The sequence below is a fragment of the Triticum aestivum genome, chromosome 7D, assembly GCF_018294505.1.
Source record: "Triticum aestivum cultivar Chinese Spring chromosome 7D, IWGSC CS RefSeq v2.1, whole genome shotgun sequence".
NCBI lineage: Eukaryota > Viridiplantae > Streptophyta > Magnoliopsida > Poales > Poaceae > Triticum > Triticum aestivum.
The window spans coordinates 525,427,405-525,446,931 of NC_057814.1; positions in this window are offsets into that span (position 1 = coordinate 525,427,405).

The window sequence follows — 19,527 nt, forward strand, 5'->3', positions numbered from 1 at the left end:
GCGTAGATGTTATATGCACGAGTAGAACACAAAGAGTTGTGGGCGATAATAGTCATACTGCTTACCAGCATGTCATACTTTGATTCGGTGGTATTGTTGGTTGAAGCGGCTTAGACCGACATTACGCATACGCTTACGCGAGACCGATTCTACCAATGTGCTTCGCACACTGGTGGCTAGTGGGTGTCTGTTTCTCCAACCTTAGTTGAATCGAGTGTGACTATGCCCGGTCCTTGTTGAAGGTTAAAAAAACAAACTTGACGAAACGTTGTGGTTTTGATGCGTAGGTAAGAACGGTTCTTGCTAAGCCTGTAGCAGCCATGTAAAACTTGCAACAACAAAGTAGAGGACGTCTAACTTGTTTTTGCAGGGCATGTTGTGATGTGATATGGTAAAGACGTGATTATATATAAATTGTTGTATGAGATGATCATGTTTTGTAACATAGTTATCGGCAACTGGAAGGAGCCATATGGTTGTCGCTTTATTGTATACAATGCAATCGCCATGTAATTGCTTTACTTTATCACTAAGCGATAGCGATAGTCGCAGAAGCAATAGTTAGCGAGACGACAACGATGCTTCGATGGAGATAAAGGTGTCAAGCTGGTGACGATGGTGATCATGACAGTGCTTTGGAGATGGAGATCAAAGGCACAAGATGATGATGGCCATATCATATCAGTTATATTGATTGCATGTGATGTTTATCCTTTATGCATGTTATTTTTCTTAGTACGGCGCTAGCATTATAAGATGATCTCTCACTAAATTTCAAGGTACAAGTGTTCTCCCTGAGTATGCGCCGTTGCTACAGTTCGTTGTGTCGATACACCACGTGATGATCGGGTGTGATAAGCTCTACGTTCACATACAACGGGTGCAAGCCAGTTTTGCACACGCAGAATACTCGGGTTAAACTTGATGAGCCTAGCATATGCAGATATGGCCTCGGAACACTGAGACCGAAAGGTCGAGCGTGAATCATATAGTAGATATGATCAACATAGTGATGTTCACCATTGAAAACTACTCCATCTCACGTGATGATCGGACATGGTTTAGTTGATATGGATCACGTGATCACTTAGATGATTAGAGGGATGTCTATCTAAGTGGGACTTCTTAAGTAATATGATTAATTGAACTTTAATTTATCATGAACTTAGTACCTGATAGTATTTTTCATGTCTATGTTGTTGTAAATAAATGGCCCGTGCTGTTGTTCCGTTGAATTTTAATGCATTCCTAGAGAAAGCTAAGTTGAAAGATGATGGTAGCAATTACACGGACTGGGTCTGTAACTTGAGGATTATCCTCATTGCTGCACAGAAGAATTACGTCCTGGAAGCACCGCTAGGTGCCAAACCCGCTGCAGGAGCAACGCCAGATGTTATGAACGTCGGACAGAGCAAAGCTGATGACTACTCAATAGTTCAGTGTGCCATGCTTTATGGCTTAGAACCGGGAATTCAACGATGTTTTGAACGTCATGGAGCATATGAGATGTTCCAGGAGTTAAAGTTAATATTTCAAGAAAATGCCCGGATTGAGAGATATGCAGTCTCCAATAAGTTCTATAGCTGCAAAATGGAGGAGAATAGTTCTGTCAGTGAGCATATACTCAGAATGTCCGGGTACCACAATCACTTGACTCAGCTGGGAGTTAATCTTCCAGTTGATAGTGTCATTGACATAGTTCTTGAATCACTGCCACCAAGCTACAGAGCTTTGTGATGAACTATAATATGCAAGGGATGGAAAGACAATTCCCGAGCTCTTCGCAATGCTAAAGGCTGCGGAGGTATAAATCAAGAAGGAGCATCAAGTGTTGATGGTCAACAAGAGCACTAGTTTCAAGAAAAAGGGTAAAGGGAGGAAGGGGAACTTCAAGAAGAATGGCAAACAAGTTGCTGCTCAAGTGAAGAAGCCCAAGTCTGGTCCTAAGCCTGAGACTGAGTGCTTCTACTGCAAAGGGACTGGTCACTGGAAGCGGAACTGCCCCAAGTATTTGGCGGAGAAGAAGGATGGCAAAGTGAAAGGTATATTTGATATACATGTTATTGATGTGTACCTTACTAATGCTCGCAGTGGTGCCTGGCTATTTGATACTGGTTCTGTTGCTAATATTTGCAACTCGAAACAGGGGCTACGAATTAAGCGAAGATTGGCTAAGGACGAGGTGACGATGCGCGTGGGAAATGGTTCCAAAGTCGATGTGATCGCCGCCCGCACGCTACCTCTACATCTACCTTCGGGATTACTTTTAGACCTGAATAATTGTTATTTGGTGAGAGCGTTAAGCATGAACATTATATCTGGATCTTGTTTGATGCGAGACGGTTATTCATTTAAATCAGAGAGTAATGGTTGTTCTATTTATATGAGTAATATCTTTTATGGTCATGCACCCTTGATGAGTGGTCTATTTTTACTAAATCTTGATAGTAGTGATGCACATATTCATAGTATTGAAGCCAAAAGATATAAGTTTAATAATGATAGTGCAACTTATTTGTCGCACTACCGTTTAGGTCATATTGGTGTAAAGCGCATGAAGAAACTCCATGCTGATGGGCTTTTGGAATCACTTGATGCTTGCGAACCATGCCTCATGGGAAAGATGACTAAGACTCCATTCTCCGAAACAATGGAGCGAGCAACACACTTATTGGAAATAATACATACTGATGTATGCGGTCCGATGAGTGTTGATGCTCGCGGCGGGTATCATTATTTTCTGACCCTCACAGATGATTTGAGCAGATATGGGTATATCTACTTGATGAAACATAAGTCTGAGACATTTGAAAAGTTCAAAGAATTTTGGAGTGAACTGGAAAATCATCATAACAAGAAAATAAAGTTTCTACGATCTGATCATGGAGGAGAATATTTGAGTTACGAGGTTGGTCTTCATTTGAAACAATGCGGAATAGTTTCACAACTCACGCCACCCGGAACACCACAGCGTAATGGTGTGTCCGAACGTCGTAATTGTACTTTATTAGATATGGTGCGATCTATGATGTCTCTTACTGATTTACCGCTATCGTTTTGGGGTTATGCTTTAGAGACGACTGCATTCATGTTAAATAGGGCACCACCTAAATCCGTTGAGACGACACCATATGAACTGTGGTTTGGTAAGAAACCCAAGTTGTCGTTTCTGAAAGTTTGGAGCTGCGATGCTTATGTGAAAAAGCTTCAACCTGATAAGCTCGAACCCAAATCGGAGAAATGTATCTTCATAGGATACCCAAAGGAGACTATTGAGTACACCTTCTATCACAGATCCAAAGGCAAGTTATTCGTTGCTAAGAATGGATCCTTTCTAGAGAAGGAGTTTCTCTCGAAAGAAGTGAGTGGGAGGAAAGTAGAACTTCATGAGGTAATTGTACCTGCTCCCTTATTGGAAAGTAGTTCATCACGGAAATCAGTTCCAGTGATTCCTACACCAGTAAGTGAGGAAGCTAATGATGATGATCATGAAACTTCTGATCAAGTTGCTACCGAACCTCGTAGGTCAACCAGAGTAAGATCCGCACCAGAGTGGTATGGTAATCCTGTTCTAGAGGTCATGTTACTTGACCATGACGAACCTACGAACTATGAGGAAGCGATGATGAGCCCAGATTCCGCAAAATGGCTTGAGGCCATGAAATATGAGATGGGATCCATGTATGAAAACAAAGTATGGACTTTGGTTGACTTGCCCGATGATCGGCAAGCCATAGAGAATAAATGGATCTTCAAGAAGAAGACTGACGCTGACGGTAATATTACTGTCTACAAAGCTCGACTTGTTGCGAAAGGTTTTCGACAAGTTCAAGGAGTTGACTATGATGAGACCTTCTCACCCGTAGCGATGCTTAAGTCTGTCCGAATCATGTTAGCAATTGCCGCATTTTATGATTATGAAATTTGGCAAATGGATGTCAAAACTTCACTCCTTAATGGATATCTTAAAGAAGAGTTGTATATGATGCAACCAGAAGGTTTTGGTGATCCAAAAGATGCTAACAAAGTGTGCAAGCTCCAGTGATCCATTTATGGACTGGTGCAAGCCTCTCGGAGTTGGAATATACGCTTTGATAGTGTGATCAAAGCATATGGTTTTATACAGACTTTTGGAGAAGCCTGTATTTACAAGAAAGTGAGTGGGAGCACTGTAGCATTTATGATATTATATGTGGATGACATATTCTTGATCGGAAATGATACTGAATTTCTGAATAGCATAAAAGGATACTTGAATAAGAATTTTTCAATGAAAGACCTCGGTGAAGCTGCTTATATATTAGGCATCAAGATCTATAGAGATAGATCAAGACACTTAATTGGACTTTCACAAAGCACATACCTTGAGAAAGTCTTGAAGAAGTTCAAAATGGATCAAGCAAAGAAAGGGTTCTTTCCTGTGTTACAAGGTGTGAAGTTGAGTCAGCCTCAATGCCCGACCACTGCAGAAGATAGAGAAACAATGAAAGTCATTCCCTATGCTTCAGCCATAGGTTCTATCATGTATACAATGTTGTGTACCAGACCTGATGTGTGCCTTGCTATTAGTTTAGCAGGGAGGTACCAAAGTAATCCAGGAGTGGATCACTGGGCAGCGGTCAAGAACATCCTGAAATACCTGAAAAGGACTAAGGATATGTTTCTCGTTTATGGAGGTGACAAAGAGCTTGTCGTAAACGGTTATGTCGATGCAAGCTTTGACATTGATCAGGATGACTCTAAGTCACAAACCGGATACGTATTTTTATTGAATGGTGGAGGTGTCAGTTAGTGCAGTTCCAAGCAGAGAATCATGGTGGGATCTATGTGTGAAGCGGAGTACATAGCTGCTTCAGAAGCAGCAAATGAAGGAGTCTGGATGAAGGAGTTCATATCCGATCAAGGTGTCATACCTAGTGCATCGGGTCCAATGAAAATCTTTTGTGATAATACTGGTGCAATTGCCTTGGCAAAGGAATCCAGATTTCACAAGAGAACCAAGCACATCAAGAGACGCTTCAATTCCATCCGCGATCAAGTCAAGGAGGGAGACATAGAGATCTGCAAAATACATATGGATCTGAATGTTGCAGACCCGTTGACTAAGCCTCTCTCACGAGCAAAACATGATCAGCACCAAGACTCAATGGGTGTTAGAGTCATTACAATGTAATCTAGATTCTTGACTCTAGTGCAAGAGGGAGACTGAAGGAAATATGCCCTAGAGGCAATAATAAAGTTGTTATTTATATTTACTTATATCATGATAAATGTTTATTATTCATGCTAGAATTGTATTAACCGGAAACTTAGTACATGTGTGAATAGATAGACAAACAGAGTGTCACTAGTATGCCTCTACTTGACTAGCTCGTTAATCAAAGATGGTTAAGTTTCCTAGCCATAGACATGAGTTGTCATTTGATGAACGGTATCACATCATTAGAGAATGATGTGATTGACAAGACCCATCCGTTCGCTTGGCACTATGATCGTTTAGTTTGTTGCTATTGCTTTCTTCATAACTTATACATGTTCCTATAACTATGAGATTATGCAACTCCCGAATACTGGAGGAACACTTAGTGTGCTATCAAATGTCATAACGTAACTGGGTGATTATAAAGATGCTCTATAGGTGTCTCCGATGGTGTTTGTTGAGTTGGCATAGATCGAGATAGGATTTGGCACTCCGATTGTCGGAGAGGTATCTCTGGGCCCTCTCGGTAATGCACATCACTATAAGCCTTGCAAGCAATGTGACTAATGAGTTAGTTACGGGATGATGCATTATGGAATGAGTAAAGAGACTTGCCGGTAACGAGATTGAACTAGGTATGATGATACCGACGATCGAATCTCGGGCAAGTAACATACCGATGACAAAGGGAACAACGTATGTTGTTATGCGGTTTGACCGATAAAGATCTTCATAGAATATGTAGGAACCAATATGAGTATCCTTGTTCCCTATTGGTTATTGATCGGAGATGAGTCTCGGTCATGTCTACATAATTCTCGAACCCGTAGGGTCCGCACGCTTAACGTTCAATGACGATCGGTATTATGAGTTTATGTGTTTTGATGTACCGAAGGTAGTTCGGAGTCCCGGATGTGATGACGGACATGACGAGGAGTCTCGAAATGGTCGAGACATGAAGATTGATATATTGGAGACACCGGAATGGTTTCAGATGAGTTCGGGCATTTACCGGAGTACCTGGGGGTTACCGGAACCCCCCGGGGGCTTAATGGACCTACATGGGCCTTAGTGGAAGAGAGAGGAGAAGGCCAAGAGAAGGGGCGCGTGCTACCTCTTGAACATGCGTTGGTTTTCCCTTGAAGATGAAAGGGTGATGCAGCAAAGTAGCGTAAGTATTTCCCTCAGTTTTTGAGAACCAAGGTATCAATCCAGTAGGAGACTACACGCAAGTCACCTAGTACCTGCACAAACAATCAAGAACCTTGCAACCAAGGCGATAAAGGGGTTGTCAATCCCTTCACGACCACTTGCAAAAGTGAGATCTGATATACATAGTAAGATAAATATTTTTGGTATTTTTGTATAGATTGAAAAGTAAAGATTGCAAAATAAATAGTAAACTAGAATTGTAGATCGGAAACTTATATGAATGAAAATAGACCCGGGGGCCATAGGTTTCACTAGTGGCTTCTCTCATGATAGCATATATTAAGGTGGGTGAACAAATTACTGCCGAGCAATTGATAGAAAAGCGCATAGTTATGAGAATATCTAGGCATGATTATGAATATAGGCATCACGTCCGTGTCAAGTACACCGAAACGATTCTGCATCTACTACTATTACTCCACACATCGACCGCTATCCAGCATGCATCTAGAGTATTAAGTTCATAAGAAGAGAGTAACGCATTAGGCAAGATGACATGATGTAGAGGGATAAACTCAAGCAATATGATATAAAAACCATCCTTTTATCCTCGATGGAAACAATACAATACGTGCCTTGCTGCCCCTACTGTCATTGGGAAAGGACACCGCAAGATTAAACCCAAAGCTAAGCACTTCTCCTATTGCAAGAAAAATCAATCCAGTAGGCCAAACTAAACCGATAATTCTAAGAGACTTGCAAAGATAACAAATCATGCATATAAGAATTCAGAGAAGAACCAAATATTATTCATAGATAAACTTGATCATAAATCCACAATTCATTGGATCTCGGCAAACACACCGCAAAAGAGTATTACATCGAATAGATCTCCAAGAACATCGAGGAGAACTTTGTATTGAGAACCAAAGAGAGAGAAGAAGCCATCTAGCTAATAACTATGGACCAGAAGGTCTATGGTAAACTACTCACACATCATCCGAGAGGCTATCGTGTTGATGTAGAAGCCCTCCGTGATCAATTCCCCCTCCAGCAGAGCGCCGGAAAAGGCCTCAAGATGGGATCTCACGGGTACAGAAGGTTGCGGCGGTGGAAAAGTGGTTTCATGGCTCTTCTGGATGTTTTAGGGTACAAGGGTATATATAGGCAAAAGAAGTACGTTGGTGGAGCAATGAGGGGCCCACGATGGTGGTGGGCGCACCTGCCCCCCTAGGCGCACCCTCCTACCTCGTGGCTGCCTCGTTGCGTCTCTGACTTCCACTCCAAGTCTCCTGGATTGCGCTTGTTCCAAGAAAGATCCTCGCGAATGTTTCGTTCCGTTTGGATTCCATTTGATATTTCTTTTCTGCGAAACACAGAAATAGGCAAACAAACAACAACTGGCACTGGGCCTCCGGTTAATAGGTTCGTCCCAAAAATAATATAAAAGAGCATATTAAAGCCCATTAAACATCCAAAACAGATAATATAATAGCATGGAACAATAAAAAATTATAGATACGTTGGAGACGTATCAAGCATCCCCAAGCTTAATTCCTGCTTGTCCTCGAGTAGGTAAATGATAAAAACAGAATTTTTGATGTGGAATGCTACCTAACATAATTTTTCAATGTAATTTCCTTTATTGTGGCATGAATGTTCAGATCCAAAAGATTCAAGACAAAAGTTTAGTATTGACATAAAAATAATAATACTTTAAGCATACTAACCAAGCAATTATGTCTTCTCAAAATAACATAGCCAAAGAAAGCTCATCCCTACAAAATCATATGGTTTGGCTATGCTTCATCTTCGTCACACAAAATGCTCCCATCATACACAACCCCGATGACAAGCCAAGCAATTGTTTCATACTTTAGTATTCTCATACTTTTTTAACTTTCACGCAATATATGAGCGCGAGCCATGGACATAGCACTATAGGTGGAATATAATGGTGGTTGTGGAGAAGACAAAAGAGAGGAAGATGGTCTCACATCAACTAGGCGTATCAATGGGCTATGGAGATGCCCATCAATAGATATTAATGTGAGTGAGTAGGGATTTCCATGCAACGGAGGCACTAGAGCTATAAGTGTATGAAAGCTCAACAAAAGAAACTAAGTGGGTGTGCATCGAACTCGCTTGCTCATGAAGACCTAGGGCATTTGAGGAAGCCCATCATTGGAATATACAAGCCAAGTTCTATAATGAAAAATTCCCACTAGTATATGAAAGGGACAACATAAGAGACTCTCTATCATGAAGATCATGGTGCTACTTTGAAGCACAAGTGTGGAAAAAGGATAGTAACATTGTCCCTTCTCTCTTTTTCTCTCATCATTATATTTTTTATTTTTTTATTTTTGGTGGGCTTCTTTGGCCTCTTTTATTTTTAGTTTTTCGTCCGGAGTCTCATCCCGACTTGTGGGGGAATCATAGTCTCCATCATCCTTTCCTCACATGGGACAATGCTCTAATAATGAAGATCATCACACTTTTATTTACTTACAACTCAAGAATTACAACTCGATACTTAGAACAAAATATGACTCTATGTGAATGCCTCCGGCGATGTACCGGGATATGCAATGAATCAAGAGTGACATGTATGAAAAATGAATGGTGGCCTTGCCACAAATACGATGTCAACTACATGATTATGCAAAGCAATATGACAATAATGGAGCGTGTCATCATAAACGGAATGGTGGAAAGTTGCATGGCAATATTTCTTGGAATGGCTATGGAAATGCCATAATAGGTAGGTATGGTGGTTGCTTTGAGGAAGGTAAGTGATGGGTTCATGGTACCGGCGAAAGTTGTGCAGTACCAGAGAGGCTAGCAATGGTGGAAGGGTGAGAGTGCGTATAATCCATGGAATCAACATTAGTCATAAAGAACTCACATACTTATTGCAAAAATCTATAAGTCATCAAACCCAAAGCACTATGCGCATGCTCCTAGGGGGATAGATTGGTAGGAAAAGACCATCGCTCGTCCCCAACCTCCACTCATAAGGAAGGCAATCAAAGAAACACCTCATGCTTCAAATTTGTCACACAACGGTTACCATACGTGCATGCTACGGGATTTGCAAACCCCAACACAAGTATTTCTCAATTTCACAATTACTCAACTAGCACGACTCTAATATCACTTTCTTCATATCTCAAAACAATTATCAAGTATCAAACTTCTCATAGTGTTTAATGCACTCTATATGAAAGTTTTTATTATACCCATCTTGGATACCTATCATATTAGGACTAATTTTACAGCCAAAGCAAATTACCATGCTGTTCTAAAAGACTCTCAAAATAATATAAGTGAAGCATGAGAGATCAATAATTTCTATAAAATAAAACCACCACCGTGCTCTAATAAGATATAAGCGAAGCACTAGAGCAAAATTATCTAGCTCAAAAGATATAAGTGAAGCACATAGAGTATTGTAATAAATTCTGATTCATGTGTGTCTCTCCCAAAAGGTGTGTACAGAAAGGATGATTGTGGTAAAGTAAAAAGCAAAGACTCAAATCATACAAGACGCTCCAAGAAAAACACATATCATGTGGTGAATAAAAATATAGCATCAAGTAAAGTTACCGATAGACGAAGACGAAAGAGGGGATGCCACGGGGCATTCCCAAGCTTAGGCTTTTGGTTGTCCTTGAATTTTACCTTGGGGTGCCTTGGGCATCCCCAAACTTAGGCTCTTGCCACTCTTTATTCCAAAATCCATCAAATCTTTACCCAAAAACATGAAAACTTCACAACACTGTCAGATCACGGGTTCCGGCAAAACCCTCGGTTCGAACACTGGGGTGCGCGCAAAGATTTCCTCCATATTGATTCACGCCCTAGCTTTCTAAGATCTCGCGGACGAACTCGCAACACAAAGACACAAGATTTATACTGGTTCGGGTCACCGTTGTGGTGTAATACCCTACTCCAGTGTGGTGGTGGATTGCCTCTTGGGCTGAGGATGAACAGTACACAGGGTAAGAACAGCCTCCTGAGGTAGAGGTGTTCTTGTGCTTGGCGAACTTGTGTGGGTGAGGATTCGGTGCCTCTGAATGGGTTATCCCCTACGGTGGTGGCTAGCTCTACTTATATAGACCCTGGTCCTCTCCCCAAATATTGAGCAGGAAGGGAGCCAACAACGACCAATTTGAAAGGGGACAACTAGTATAGCTTATCCTGACAAAAGTAGTCTTCGCCTGCAAAAGGCTCTGGTGGTGACGCCGTCTTGGGCTCCATGGTGACCTCCGTCTTGCTGTCCTGCTGGTCTTGGTCTCGTTGCACTGATATGGAAACCTTTGCTTGATACCTCGGTACTCCACGCCCGCGCTTTCCCCCATGGCACCAAAGAGGAAACAAGGACTCTTCTTGCGCTGGCACCCGCCTGGCGCCCGCCTGGTCTCGATCGTCATGGCTCAAGTCATGAGGACCTTGCGAGGTTTGCCTTGCCTTGATCTCTCCGCCCCTCGTGAGCCTGCCTGGCGAGGCCGCTCCTGAGGAGGTCTTGCCTCGTCCGCCTTGCGAGGCTTGGTCCCTCGCGAGGGTCTTGAATGCCTTGTCGATGAAGATGGGCCGTACGGGCCTGCTAGCTTAGCCACGCCGTGGGCCGCAGGCAGGCAAGTCTGGGGACCGCCGTTCCCAGAACGGCGACAGTAGCCCCCGGGCCCAAGGCGCGCTCGGGCTTGGCTTCTAGGCGAAGTCAAAGGTCAAGCGCGGAGCACCGCGGGCCCCAAAAGCATGCGGCCTCGGTTGACGCGTGGCGGTTGATTGGACGTGGGCGTCTCCGCTTCCCCATGCTGCCTTGGAATCCGCCTTGCTATGCGGCCCCCGCTGCCTACACAGTTATTCTTCCATTGCCCGCGCCTTGTTTCCCCAATCCCTCTGCTTCCTCGAGACTCTGCTCCTCTTCTCCAATCTGATCTGTACTCTGCCTGCTTCATCGCCATGGCGCCGAAACAAGCAGACAAGGGGAAGAAACCTCTGCCTTCACCAAGTGTGCATCCCGCCGCCGAGCCTGCGGTCGGCCGATCCTTGGTGCTCAACGACGAGGCCATGGACAAGGTGCGTCCCATGCTCGCCACCAGTTTCAACGAGTGGGGGAGGACGGTGGCTTGGCCCGTGTCTCGCGCTCGCATTGCTCGGGCGGCCACCGAGGTCCCAATCTTCATCGATGTCCTTTGGGCAGGCCTGATTCCCCCTTTCTCCGCCTTCTTCAATGCGGTGCTTGAACATTACCAGATCCATATGCTGCATCTCGACCCCAATCCGTGACTCTCCTCGCCGTCTTCGCCTTTGTGTGCGAAGCCATGGTGGGCATCGCTCCTTCCGTGGCCTTTCTCCGTCATTTCTTCTCACTGCATCTGATTGATCCCCGGCAAAGCTCGGGATGCGTGAGCTTCCAGGCCGTGGCCGCGACGGCGGGCGCGGGGATTGACTTCGAGCTTCCTCCATCCGTGAGCGAGTTTCGGACATGGTGGGTGTTTGTCGACGCCGGCGTGCTCAGCCCTCTGCTCCACTCCCCGTCAGCGCCTGCTGTTCCCAACTCCGGTTGGGGCCACGAGAGGCTCGCGAGCCCCCGTCTTGTCCCTGTCTGGCTCAGGCTGAGGAGGTTAAAAGACAGCGGCGTGACCGCGCCAATGGTGGTGAAGGAGTTCGTCAGGCGTCGAGTCGCTCCGCTTCAGCGCCATTCTCACCCGATGTGGACCTTGCTCAGCAGTCAGGACCATATGAGGTTTCAGGAGTCCGGGCTCCCTCTTGAGACACGGCAAACAGTGCTCAAGGTCCTGATAGGTGTCCCTTCGCCTGACGATATGCCTGGGAAGAGCTGTATGCTGTACCGATGCACGAACAAAGCTGAATTTGCAGCGAGCATGCCTTCCTTTGATGAATCGGGGCTGCGCCCGGATGGCCTGGTGGGGTCCCGCGAGAACCCTGTCAATGTGGTTCCCCTCTTCGTCGCTGGCGCCGAGCTCGTCCCGAATGTGGATGCAGGGGGGCGAGTGCCACCAGAGGCTGGCGGCACGAGCGCTGATGTGCGGATGTCGCCTGGAGCTCCTGGGCGTCGTGTGACACCCAAAATTTTTAATTGGATTTTTCAAACTATTATTTTTATTTGAGGAGGGTATTTAAAATTTTCTTTTAAAGAACCCACCCTCTCAAAAACTTTCTTTTATGACAAGTGTTTTATTTGGATTCACCCAAGGCTTGATCTTGGTCTTGGAGGTTTTTCCTTTTATTTTGACTCAAAACCAAATGCCTTTCACTTGGGAAAATTTCCTTTTGGAAAATAATTTAAATAGCCCTATGGCATTTTGAAGTGATCTTCTCCTCTTTTCAAATATTCCTCTTGCCATGACCCAAGTGGAAATCCACTGCCATAACCCTTTCCCCATCTTTGGATCATGATACACATCAAATCCAGCAGTTTGAACCTCCCCAAAATTTCTTTTCCATTTAACTCTCATCAAAAACAATTTCTGCCTTCTATCTTGATCCTTGGAGATTTACAAAGGAGCTACCCTTTCTGCTTTGAGTTTTGTCTCCAAAACAATTTCCCTAGCTAGTCCTTTGAACCCTCAACCAAGATCCATGAAGATCCACTGGTCTCCAGTTCAAAATTTTCAAACTATACTTGCTGCAAGTTTGGACCAGTTTTGCGAAACTTGATGAAATTCATTCAAATTCTTCTCCTAAAAATCTGAGAAAAATCAGGCAGCCTCTGGGTGCATTGAGAGGTCACCTCACCAAGTCCCAACTCCAGAAAAATTTTCCTGCTTGCCAAATCATTTCATCGAACACTTGCTGGACACTGTTGCTATCAAGTTCAGTCAAGTTCAGTTAACAGTGTCTGAAACCACTGTCGTTTTCTTCAGTGTTCGATCTCAATCTCGCCAGTGCCCCGGTGTCGCCTTGCTCCCCGTCCCCTCCCCCTTGTTCCTGCGCCCCACGATCCCCTGGAGCCTTGCGGACGTCGGCGACGAGCAGGAGGTGGTGCGCCTCCCCGTGAGCAACGGCAGCGGCGGCTTTGCGGCCGCCAGAGAGGGGCGGAGCGTAGACGGCGCCACCCAGCGCCGCCCAAGCCACCGGACGCCGCCGCGTGGCCACCCACTCCCCAGTGCGCGCTGCCACCCTCGTCGTGAACCGCTAGGCGCGCAGCGCGCTCTCTGCCGCCGCCGTGCCCGTACGGCCACCCCGTCGAGGACCGGCGCCATTACGCCAAGACCGACCAGGATTAGCAGGGGAACGGCACCAGTACACCTCCCCGATGCTGCCCGGCCACTTAAGCTCCCTGCCAAGCCATTACCTCGCCGTAATTGCTCGCCGGAGCGATCCCGTTCACGGCCACCCCCTCGATCCGCCTATAAATAGAGGCCTCGAGCTCCAACTCGTACCCACACCACCTCTGCACTCCACCTAGACCACGCCAAGCCACTGGTAGAGCCGCGGGAGAGCTTTCTTCCCCAACTCCGGCCGCCGCGACCCGCCACGGGATCCAGCTCGATTCGCTCCTGTGCGTGCACCTCCACCCTTCAACTCTTGCTAGCAGCTTCCCTATGCATCTGCTCTCCTGACACACGCTTCAATTCGGAGTTTGCAGCACCCACCGGTGTTCTCCACCCTCGCCCGAGCCGCCGTCCGCCGGAGAAAGTGTCGCCGTCGACGTGGTGCTCTCCGTCGATCGAGTCCACCACCCACCAACGCGGAAGGACACGCTGAAGCTCTTGGTACACTTCGATCTCCCTGTCTCGCCGTAGTTCGACGCCGGCGACCACCGCAGTCTTCGGGCGCCGGCGAACTTTTTAAACCTGACATGTGGACCCCCCTGTCAGCCTCTATTCTCTTCTCCCTCGAAACGTTTTCTGTTGGCGCCTTCGGGCAAATACGTTTTCCCTTTGAGCTGGCGCGTTTCTTTCCGAAGCGTTTTCCGTTTTCTCAGTTAAGTCCCTGGATCTTTTCTGTTTCATCACAGATTAGTCCCTGGACTAAAACACTTATAACTTTTTAATAAAAAGTGATTTTTGAGTGATTCTTTTTCTGACAGTCTTATATTTTTGTCTAATTTTTTGTAGTATTTATTTGGAAATTTTTTGGGACAACTTTTATGCACGCGTTGATGTTCACATTAGTATACGTTTTCGCTATACAGTAGGTTCCGGAAGAGGTGACGGAGCCGCGAACTTCGCCGAGCTAGACTACGACTTCTCCGAACCAGGCAAGCATGTTTGAACCTTTGATATGACGGGTGTTTGCATGTTTGCTTGAATAGTTTGTGCATGGCATATGAGCATCGGTGAGTATCTCGTTGCATGTAAGGCAACTATCCGTGTGCTCCAAGGTTACTATGATCTCTGATGAGAGATGGCCTAGTCATGTGGTGACATGAAAGGTAGTGAGGTGGTATTGTTGTAGCATGCCAGCCTCACGTTGTCCGATAAACTCCGACGTTAACGTGGACCGAGTCACGTTATCGTTCTTCCCCTTTCCGTGCCGCCACATGTTTTCTGCCAAGAATACGGTTTAGTAAGACACCAAATAGAGGGGCCGGGATGAGGGTTCCATGGCCCTGGATTAAAGCCAGTCATCCGGTCAGGGAGCATGGGTGTTTCCGGTTGGGACCGAGAGGGGGGCACCCCTTAGAGCGCGCGTATATAAATTTGATCCCATGCTACGCGAGGTTGTAGCCTCCCCGTCTCAAAGTTTATCTTGAACATTGCCGAGGGTGATTCCTGGCTTCGGAATGTTGAATGGGTGTGTACTGGTTAGATGTGTTTCTTCCAAAACACCGTAAACGGAACTAGTCCCCGTGACTACTGAAATCCGTTGGCTGTGGTTAAAGTACAACCTCTGCAGAGTCAAATCCTTCCGAGGCATCGTATCTATGGTCAAGGACCATGGCCAGTATATCCATATCTATGTCAATCCTCGTGGTAAAATCCTCGGAGAACAAACTTGAGTGGTAAACTTGGTTGAACGTTATTCCTGTGGATGGACTAACCCCTATTGTTATCTCATACCTGATTATTCCCTTGATATGATTTAAATTCTTGAGCTACAGAGATATTAAGTTATGAAGCCCTTTATGTGATGTCGCTCAGACGTCCGACTGTGGCACTCTTGTCATTTACTTTTGATATAAGCCCTTTATGTGACGTCGCTTCAGACGTCCGACTGTGGCACTCTTGTTATTTACTTTTGATATAAGCCCTTTATGTGATGTCGCTCAGACGTCCGACTGTGGCATGCAATGTTGTTTATTCTTTCAATATAAGCCCTTTATGTGATGTCGCTCAGACGTCCGACTGTGGCACACACTGCCTTTTATATTCTATTATAAGCCCTTTATGTGGTGTCGCCTTGACGCCCGACTGCGGCATTATTATTCTTGTATTTTTCGTCTCGAGGAGTCATTCAGGCACTCGTTTGGCCCTCAGTGTTTATTTTGGGATTTCGGGAGGACTACCGCCCGACTTCTCTTTATTTTTCCCGTGCATGATTATTCCGTTGTTTTGAGTGCACTTGTTATTTCTGTTCATATGCATCATGTTTACATTTGTTATATCTTATGTCCGAACTGTCTTGCGAGTACTTTCATGGTACTCACCTGGCTTGTTGATTTGGCCAGATGTTGACGAAGGCGATCTCATGGATGAAGAGTTTGATAGTGAGTCCGACGCCTAGAGGAATCCCAGTCAGTCCCGTGCGATCCTGGATATTGGTCACTTGTATCATATACGCTTCCGGCACCCACAATAAGTCTCCTCGGGCCTCACTCCGACGCTCGAAGAGCTGTTAGTTTTCAGGAGTCATATCACCCACTTCGCTGTGAGATATCCACCACCGCTTTTATCGTGAGTCAGTAGATTTGCCACCCTATCCGCCTTTATGTATTATTTGCGTGTTTGTAATAAATTGTTGAGCAGTCTCCGCTCAACTTTGTATTATATTCAGTACTCCTGGTATTTTTCTTCTGTGATCAAGATTTTGTCTACCAGTAAGAAGGAATTCTTCTTTACTGGACCGTAAAAGGGATCGGTCTCTCAATAAATATGTTTATTGGAAAACCGGTCGTGACAAGCTTGGTACCAGAGCCAGGCTGACTGTAGGAAGCCACTAGGTGCGATCGCTAATCGGTCATTAGTGTCTTTTGTGCTTTTTTAGCATTTTGCAAATGTAGCTATTTTCTGTTGGTCATCATAAATTTATGACATGACTACTCAGAATTTTTGCCTACTTTTTTAGATGGCTGGCAGCAACTGCGAGACTCGGGTGTTCACTAACGTGCCCGAGGGGTTTGTCAAACTCCTCATCTCCATCACCAAGCTCGCGATCGGGCCAGCGACTCGTCCGGAGTTCACGCTTTATCAGCACAAGCTCAGCGACGACGTGTCTATGCACCAGGCCGTGGTGCAATTCAAGGGAGGACGTTCTGCGTCTCGCCACTTCCGTTTTGTGGGAAGGGCCATGCCTACGGAGAGGCATGCCATGCAGATGGCTGCCCGCGAGGCGATAGCTCGCCTTCGGGACATTCTCCCTATGATGAAGACTCGTCGCTACCGCTACCTCCCATGCCACGTGCCATATACTTGTCACTATGCATTCGCCTGCCATAGGGGAGAGCGAGATGAAGCCATCGAGATGGTTGTGGAGTACCTCAAGGCTCTGGAAGAATCTTTCGACAACCTCGTGGATGATCTTGTGGCTGCCCGCATGGACTTAGTTCGGGGCGGTCCTGCCAGCAGGAAGGAGCTTCTCCACACGGCACCGCCTCTAACATTCATCTCATCCTCAGCATCTTATGCACCGGCCATTTTGGCCACTGCTCGCCGTCTGCCTACCACGGAGGAGTTCGACCGAGTCATCGCTCCTACTCCAGTCAGAGCTGTACCGCCTGCCGCACCCGCACTGCCGCCTGTCGCTCCCACGCCATCACCGCAGCGCAGTGCTTCGCGCCTGGAGCCTGCTAGGGAGGAGGTGGAGGTTGAATCTCCTGCACCACTGAGTCTTGCCCTTGGCAAGGGAAAGGACATCGTCACCATCTCCGACTGAGTGCGCCGAGTAGCCGCGCGTTATGTCTGCATGTGTGTTGTGTTTCATGTGCTTATGCTTGTAGTAGTTGTGTACGCACATCCTGAGTGCTGTATCGTGCGTTTGCGTTTCGCGTGTAAGATTTGTGTTCAAGCAGTCTTTTCTCCGAGCAAAATCGTTTATGTTTTCTTAAAAAAATCTTGAGGTCTTTTAAATTTCTGCCTTTGCAAGATTTTCCTTGAGCCACACAGTTCTTCTTATGATTTTTGCTAAATAATACCCCAGAGTGGAAAATGTCTCGTCCGTGGACTCGTTCCATGCCCAATCAGCCAGAAGGAGTTTATGGAACTCAAACCAGCAGCAATTTCACTCAGGGACAGTCTAGTCAACAGGACAGCGAAGCGGCCTTATCTCAAGTATGCCGTCTTTTCGAGCAAGGCCAGCAACAGCACCAAGAGATGATGAATCACGTCATCAATATGGGAAACCACCGTGAGCCCTATCAACCACACTCCAAGTTGTCTGAATTACAGAAGACTCGCCCTCCAACATTTGCTCATACTGATAGGCCACTTGAAGCCGATGATTGGCTTCGTGATATTGAAAGGAAGCTAATTATTGCGCAGTGTTCAGATCATGAGAAGGTGCTTTATGCACCCCACTACCTTACTGGAGCAGCTGCAGCATGGTGGGAGGACTTCCTACACATGCATCCCAGTGAACACAACATCACCTGGGAGGAGTTCAAGGAAGGCTTTCGTGGGGCACACATCCCCAGGAGCATCATAAAAATCAAGAAGAGAGAATTTGATGACCTCAAGCAGAGAGGCATGTCAGTGACAGAATACAATGGTCAGTTTACCCAGCTATCTCGTTATGCCTACGACGAGCATATGACTGAGAACAAGAGGATGGAGAAATTCTTGGACGGCCTGGCACCGGCGTTAAGATGCCAACTAGTCGTTCACACTTTCCCGGATTTTAAAACTCTGGTTGACAAGGCCATTACCTTGGAGAATGAGCGCCGTAGCCTGGAGGATATCCGTAAGCGAAAGAGGGACAAGACGACTCTTGCTCGCAACAACCGAAGCAGGACTGAGGTCCCGAGGACTGAAGCAAGGAAATCCTCGACTACTGATCTAAAGCCAACCAGGCAGTTCCATTCAAGGGACAAGGACTTCACGTACCGTCCGGGGGTCACTTGCTACGCTTGTGGTGAAGAGGAGCACTATGCCAAACAGTGCCCAAGGCCAAGGAACTCGGCCCCCAAGCCAAACAATGGTGGGAACAATCCAGCCCCCAAGCGCAACAATTTCAACCCCAGCAACAACCACAGGAAGGGTCACCTGAACCATGTGACCAGGGAAGAAGCGCAGAATGCCCCAGACATCGTGCTCGGTACGTTCCCTGTCAACACAGTACCTGCCACGGTTTTGTTTGATTCTGGAGCTTCCCATTCGTTTGTTTCGAAGAATTTTGTTTTGCGACATGGTTTTCCGATACTTCCCTTGGAAAAATCTATGATCATAAAGTCCCCCGGGAATAAGCAGATCGCTCAGAGTTACTGCAAAGGAGTAATCATTGAGTTCGAAGGACTACAGTTTCATGCTAACCTCTTCATGTTGGAAAATAAAGGACTGGATGTCATCCTAGGGATGGACTAGTTGACCACCAACAAAGGATTTATTGACTGCTTCAATCGGACCGTGATTCTCACTCACCATGACGGCAAGACGATTAAGGTTACAGCTCAAGAAAGACCACGGTCACGGCAACCAAAATTGAACAAAGTGGACATTTCAGAACTGAGAAAAGTTCCAGTGGTGTGCGAGTTCCCTGACGTATTTCCTGAAGAACTACTAGGCATGCCACCAGACCGAGAGATAGAGTTCTGCATTGAGCTAGCACCTGGCACCACTCCCATCTATAAGAAACCTTATAGAATGGCACCCTCAGAATTGCTAGAGTTGAAGAAGCAGATAAAGGAATTATTAGACAAGAAATTTGTATGGACAGAAGCATGCGAGAAAAGCTTCCAAGAACTCAAGAAGAAGCTAACAACCGCACCGGTCTTAATCGTGCCAGACATACACAAGAGTTTTGAAGTATATTGTGACGCATCTCGG